The sequence below is a fragment of the Pan troglodytes genome, chromosome 13, assembly GCF_028858775.2.
Source record: "Pan troglodytes isolate AG18354 chromosome 13, NHGRI_mPanTro3-v2.0_pri, whole genome shotgun sequence".
NCBI classification, from domain to species: domain Eukaryota; kingdom Metazoa; phylum Chordata; class Mammalia; order Primates; family Hominidae; genus Pan; species Pan troglodytes.
Window position 1 is genome coordinate 21986925 of NC_072411.2, and position 7525 is coordinate 21994449.

Consider the following 7525-nt stretch of genomic DNA (forward strand, 5'->3'; position numbering starts at 1 on the left):
TATCTATGATATGCACTCTTTTATGTATGATGCATTTCACAATCAAAACAAAACAAAATCAATCACAATCAAAACAAAACAAAAAAACCTGGGAGAAGCAAGCTATTGGCCTGTGGTTACTTGCATGTAGATTTGACCAGAGTAATATACCCTACAAGCAAACTTACTATATTACAAAAAAATAGAAAATCAAAGGCTGGCCACACGGCTCTGACCCTGAACTCATGCCAACAGGAAGCCTATTGCAAAAGCCCTAATTATGGTTTCTGGGAGGGGCATGTCCTCAATGCCCACACCAGCCGTGGCCCGGAGGGATAATGGGTCAGGAAGATCCCCATGGATGGCACACCCAGGAGTGCCTCATGAGCTGGCCAAGGGACTCACTCCACTGCCCAGGCAGCAAGGCTTCAGGATGTGATCACATTCTGGGGCGGTGATTGTGATGTATTTCCTAGTGTCTCTTTTTTGAATGAGTTTTTGTTGTGGATGCCCCATTCTTTCTCTACCACTGTATTTTAGGTGTGTTTGGGACAGATGATTTATCTTTCAGATTATGAGTTGCAGGTCCCTAACAAGATACATCCCCCTCTGATGGAGAGGACAACACACCACCCAGGGACCCTGGACTTTGAGCTGGTTACAGTCACTGGATGACAGGTGGGCAGGGCACATGTGTTCTGTGGATGGGAAGGGCACGTGATGGGTGATAGATGGCCCAGGGAGAAGACAGAGTGGAGACTGCTCTTGGTCACCAGTATAAACATCCCCTTTCTTCCTTATTAATCAAATCCTGATTTTGTTGGGGGAACAATGTGCTTAGCTAAAACAAACACAAAAACTGTATTTAGCAGCCTTCCTAGCAGTTGGGCAACCATGTGACAAGGTCCTGACCAATGAAATCACGTGAAATTTGACGCTTCAGGGAAAGCGTCTTAAAAATATATATATAACTCAGCTAACAAGTGCCCTTCTGCCCTTGCCTTCTTTCTGTTGTCTGGAACGTAGACATGAATGTTGAAACTGCAGCAGAAATCTTGTGATCATGAGGCATTCTTTTTTTTTTTTTTTTTTTCTGAGACAGAGTTTCGCTCTTGTTGCCCAGGCTGAGTGCAATGGCGTGATCTCGGCTCGCTGCAACCTCTGCCTCCTAGGTTCAAGCGGTTCTCTTGCCTCAGCCTCCCGAGTAGCTGGGATTACAGGCAGGCACCACCACGCCTGGCTAATTTTGTATTTTTATTGGAGACAGGGTTTCTCCACGTTGGTCAGTCTGGTCTCGAACTCCCAACCTCAGGTGATCTGCCCACCCCGGACTCCCAAAGTGCTGGGATTACAGGCGTGAGCCACTGTGCCTGGCCAAAGCATTCTTCATGATAGAAGTGTGGACAGAATGTCTGTGTTCCCGCCAAATTCATGTGTTGGAACCCTAAACCCCAGTGAGACTCTATTTAGAGTAGGGAAGTAACGAAGGTTGAATGAGGCCATAAGGGTAGAACCCGATCTATAGGATAGGTGTCCTTAGAAGAAGAGAAACCAGAGCTCCCTTGCTCACTCCCACTGGCTCTGGGTTCCCCGTTCCATGCTTAGAGGAAAGACTATGTGAAGACAAAGTGGCTGTCTTCAAGCCAGAAAGAGGGTGCTTACCAGAAAGCAAACCCCTGCCAAGAACCTTGATGTTGAACTTTCAGCCTCCAGAAGTGTGAGAAAATAAATTTCTGCTGTTTAAGCCAACTAGGCTGTGGTATTTTGTTATGGCAGCCTGAGCTGACTAGGACAGGAATTGTGTGCTATCATTAGATGGTAGCACAGAAAGATGGAAGAATTCTGTGATAAATCAAGGAGCCAAGAAATAGATAATTCAATGCTAGTAGTTGGAGACTTCAACCTCACTTTCAATACTGGATAGAACTGGGCAGATAGAAGACTTTAACAACACTATAAACCAACTAGTCCTAAAAAAATATCTATAGAACACTCCACCCAACAACAGTAGAATGCACATTCTTCTCAAGCACTCGTGGAACTGTTTCCAGGATTGACCACAGGCTAGGTCATAAAATGAGCCTCAATAAATTTTAAAAGATGGAAATCATACAAAGTATGTTCTCTCACCACAATGGAATTAAATTACAAATCAGGCCAGGTGTGGTGGCTCACGCTTGTAATCCCAGGACTTTGAGAGGCCAAGGTGGGTGGATTGCTTGAGGCCAGGAGTTCAAGACCAGCCTGGGCAACATGGCAAAACCCTTCCTCTAACAAAATTACAAAAATTAGCCAGTCTCATAACTCAGTGTCAAAATAAATAAATAAATAAAAATTAAAATAAAATAAATTACAAATCAGTAAAAAATGAAAATTTGGAAAATTCACTCATATGTGGAAATTAAGCAACATATACCTAAGCAGTCAAATGAAGAATGGGTCAAATAAGTCACAAGGAAAATTAGAAAATACTTTGAGACAAATAAAAAGGGAAACATATCAAAACTCATGGATGGGCTGGGCACAGTGGCTCGTGCCTGTAATACCAGCACTTTAGAAGGGTGAAGTGGGAAGGTTGCTTGAGCCCAGAAGTTCAAGACCAGCCTGGGCAACATAGTGAATGCCCATCTTTACAAAAAAATTTTAAAAAGTTAGCCAGATGTGGTGGTGCACACCTGTGGTCCCAGCTACTTGGGAGGTTGAGGTGGGAGAATCCCTTGAGCCCAGGAATTTGAAAGCAGCAGTAGGCCATGTTCATACCACTGCATTCCATCCTGGGAAACAGAGTGAGACCCCATTTCAAAAACAACGACAACAAAATAATGGATGCAAAACAGACATCGGTAAGATGGTAGACCAAGAATATCCTGGCCAATATTCCCCATGGAAACATTAAATAAACAACTGGAGACTGGTTAAAATACCTTTATGGAAGCTCTGGAAGTCACTCAAGATTTATAGCAAACAGGATTTCATGGTGTTTTTACTTGCCTATGCTCCATCCCCTCCCCAGCTGGTGCACTTTGGGGGAGGCAATGTCCTGGTTCCCAGCTTCTTTCCATAAGTCAGAGGGAGCAGAACCAATCAAGTACACCACATTCTAGGCTGTCCAGGGGCTGCCTGAGGGATTGGTCTCTGTAATTGTCTAACTTGGAGCTCAGACAGCCAAAAGTGACAATGCTCAGATCTCGAGCTGGAAGAACCTGTGGGAAGCAATGGTCATAGCTTCTGAAAACTGACCTGCAGACCCCTGAGGTAAGAAATTACTGATTAAGGAATACAATAGAATACCTAAGACCTTGAGAGGAAGCAGGGGGAGAATCTAAGGGGAAATTAAGACGTTTAAAGGTAGGTGGTGCATGCCTGTAGTCCCAGCTACTCAGAAAGCTGAGGCAGGAGGACTGTCTGAGCCCAGGAGTTTGAGGCACTAGTGTGCTACGGTTGCACCTATGAAAAGACCTGGGAACACCTTATACCTTCATGCCTGGCTGATTAGTGGTCTGCATGAGACAAGTCTGCAAAGACTGGGAAAGATGGCTGTTTTGTCAAATGCCCAATTTTTAACAAAGGATCACAAAGTATACAAATAAATAGCAAAACATGGCTAATTCAAAGGACCAAAATAAATCTTCATAAACACAGACATCAACCTTATTGCACAAAGTCTTTAAAACAATTGCTTTATATATGTTCAAAGAACTAACGGCAAGCATGGACAAAGAACTAAAAGAAGGCAGGAAAATGATATATAAACAAAATAAGAATATCAACAGAGATAGAAATTATGTATACATAAAAAGAACCAAATAGAAATGCTGACACTGAAAAATACAATAACTGAATTGAAAATTTTACTGCCAGTATTCAATAACAGATTCGAAAAGGCAGAAAAAAATAATCAGAAACTTGAAGACAGGTCATTTGAAATTCTTGAGTCTGATGGGCAAGAAAGAAAAAAGAGTGCAGGAAAAAGTGATCAAAGCCTATGAAACTTGTGGGACACCATCAGGTGGCCCAATACAATCACTATGAAAGTCACAGAAAAAAAGAGAGAAAAAGGGTCAGAGAGATTTTAAGAAATGATATGACCCCAAATTTCCCATATTTGAGACATGAATATACACATTCAAGAAGGTTAATGAACTTCAACTGGATAAATCTAAAGAGACCCACACCAAGATGTGTTATAATCAAACTGTCAAAAAGCCAAAGACAAAGAAGGTATCTTCAGATCTCCAAGAGAAATGCAACTCATCAAGCACAAGCGGTCCTCAATAATATTACCAACAAATTTCTCAGCAGAAACCATGCAGGCCAGAAGGCAATGGGATAATATGTTTAAAGTACTGGAAGAATAAAACCTGCCAGTGGAGAATTCTATATCTGGCAAAACCATCCTTCAAAGATGAGGAAAAAATTACAACACTTTTAGATAAGCAAAGTTGGGAGAAGTTATTATCACTAGACTTCCCTACAAAAATAGCTAAAGGGAATCCTTGAAGTTAAAATGAAAAAACACCAGATAGTAACTTAAAAGCTGTTTGAAAGTATATAGTTCTCTGGTAAAGGTAAATAAATGGGCAAATGTAAAACCAGTATTACTGCTATTTTATTTTAGAACTTCACATTTTATTGTTCTATGTAATTTAAGTACAAAAGCATAAGATATAATTATAAATCTATGTTAATGGGTACACAATATATAAAGATATAATCTGTGACATCAATAATGTAAAGTGGAGGGGGCATGGCTGTAAAGGAAGGGTTTTTGTTTGAAATTCAAGTGAAGTTATAGCAGTTTAAAATACATTGTTATAGCTTTGGGATATTATATGCAATCCTCATGGTAACCACAAAGGAAATACATATATAATATACACAAAAGAAAATAAGAAAGGAATCAAAACATCTCACAACAAAAAATCAACTAAACACAAAGAAAGGAAGTAATGGAGGAAATGATGTACAAAAATTCTTCAAGACATACAGAAAATAAATAACAAAATACCAATAGTAAATTCTTCCCTGTGGGTAATTACTTTAAATGTGAATGAATTAAACTTCCCAATAATAAGACATAGATTGGCAGAATGGCTTTAAAAAACACTGTTTCTATGTTACAGCATAAGAGACTCACTTTAGGGTTAAGGATACACATTGGTTAAATGTGAAAGGATAGAAAAAGATATTCCAAGCAAATAGTAATAAACAAAGCAGGGATGACTATGTTAATATCAGACAAAATCGATTTTAATGATAAAAGGGTCAATTCACCAGGAAGACACAACAATTATAAACATATATGCACCACACGTCAGAGTTCCTAATTATATGACGTATCAACTGAATTAAAGACAGAAATAGCTCTATGATAACAGTAGAAGACTTTAAAACCCAATTTTCAATAATGGATAGAACAACCAGACAGAAGATCAATAAGAAAATAGGGGATTTGAACAATGCTTTAGACAAGTTTGACCTAAAAGATATATACAGAACATCTACCCAGCAACATCACAATACACAATTTTCTCAAGTGCACAAAGGCCAGGGAGGGTGGCTCACACCTGTAATCCCAGAACTTTGGCAGGCTGAGGTTGGAGGATCACTTGAGCCTAGGAGTTCAAGGCCAGCTTGGGCAACATAGAGAGACCCCATCTCCACAAAAAGAAATTTAAAAAATTAGCCAGGTGTGGTGGTGGCAAATGCCTGTAGTCCCAGCTACCTAGAAGGCTAAAGAGGAAGAATTACTTAACCCCGGGAGGTCAAGGTTACAGTGAGCCATGATCATGCCACTGCATTTCAGCCTGGGCAACAGAGCAAGATCCTTTCTTGAAAAAAAAAAGAAATAGAGAGAAAGAGAGAGAGAGAGGAAGGAAGGAAAGAAGGAAGGAGGGAGGGAGGGAAGAAAGGAAGGAAGGAAGGAAAGGAGGGAGGGAGAGAGGGAGGAAGGGGGGGAAGAGGAAAGGAAAGGAAAGGAAAAGAGAGCAAGAAAGAGAAGAAAGAAAGAAAGAAAAGAAAGAAAGAAACAAAGAAAGAAAGGAAGCAAAGAAGGAAGGAAGGAAAGAAAGAGAGAGAGAAAGAGAAAGAAAGAAAGAACATTATCCAGAAGAGATCATATGTTAGGGCACAAAATAAGTCTTAATAAATTTTAGAAGATTAAAATTATGCACAGTGTCTTTTCTGATCACAATGGGATGAAACTAGAAATCAATAGCAGGAGGAAAATTTGAAAATCCACAAATATGTGGAAATTAAACAACACACTCTTAAACAACCAATGGGTCAAAGAAGAAATCACAAGGGAAAATAGAAAATATCTTCAGACAAATTAAAATGAAAACAGGTTTCTGCTTTTTTGGAGGGCAGTGATCTAATCTGCAGACACCATATCCCCTCTTCCACTTCCTGCTGCAGCCAATAAAGGCCGTTGCTACCATAAAAAAACCCAAACAAAACAACAACAACAGGTTTCCTCTTTCACCAAGGACCCACCAAGATGAGTCATGTTCACACCAAAGCCGTGAATAAGGTGGCCTGGGTCATCACAGAAAAGCACTACATGAGCCTGGGCAACAACTTCCACATGAACGTGTGTGTGTGTGTGTGTGTGTTTGTGTGTGTGTGTGTGTTTGTGTGTGTGTGTGGTGTGTGTGTGTGGTGTGTGTGTGTTTGTGTGTGTGTGTTTGTGTGTGTGTTTGTGTGTGTGTGTGGTGTGTGTGTGGTGTGTGTGTGTGGTGTGTGTGTGTGTGTGTTTGTGTGTGTGTGTTTGTGTGTTGTGTGTGTTGTGTGTGTGTTTGTGTGTGTGTGTTTGTGTGTGTGTGTTTGTGTGTGTGTGTGTTGTGTGTGTGTGTGTGTGTGGTGTGTGTGTGTGTGTGTGTTGTGTGTGTGTGTGTGTGTTGTGTGTGTGTGTGTGTGTGGAGATTGCTATCGTCTCCAGTAGGAAGTCCTGCAACAAGATAGCAGGCTATGTCACACATCTGATGCAGAGGATTCAGAGGGTCCCAGTGAGAAATATCTCCATCCCATTTTAGGAGGAGGAGAGAAAAAGGAGAGAGAATTCTGTTCCTGAGGTCTCAGTCCTGGATTAGGAGGTCATTGAAGTAAATTCTCACACTGGGGAAATGCTAAAGCTTTTGGACATTGGCAGTCTGTCCAACCTGCAGGTCACTCAGCCTGAAGTTGGGATGAATTTTAAAATGCCACGTGGAACTGTTTTGACTCTTTCTGAAATGTTATAATATTTTCAGTAAGCCTGAGACAACAGCAAAAAATAAAAAATAAAAACACAAACTAATACTTATGGGATGCAGTATAAAGAGCGCTAAGATAATTCATAGCTGTAAACACGTTAAAAAAGAAGAAAGATTTGAAATCAACAACCTAATGTTACGCCTTAAGGAACTAGAAAACTATCCCAAACCTAGCAGAAGGATAGAAAGGATAATGATTAAAGCAAAGATAAATAAAATAGAGAATAGAAAAACAATACAGAAAATCAACAAGACCAAGAGCTGGCTCTTTGAAAAGATCAACAAAATTGAAA

General features: G+C 40.3%; 1 pseudogene; it reads left to right on the forward strand.

The window, feature by feature from the left end:
• The first annotated feature begins 6478 nt into the window (after positions 1 to 6478).
• On the forward strand, positions 6479 to 7220 carry LOC129143254 (small ribosomal subunit protein eS17-like; annotated as a pseudogene).
• The last annotated feature ends 305 nt before the right edge of the window (positions 7221 to 7525 follow it).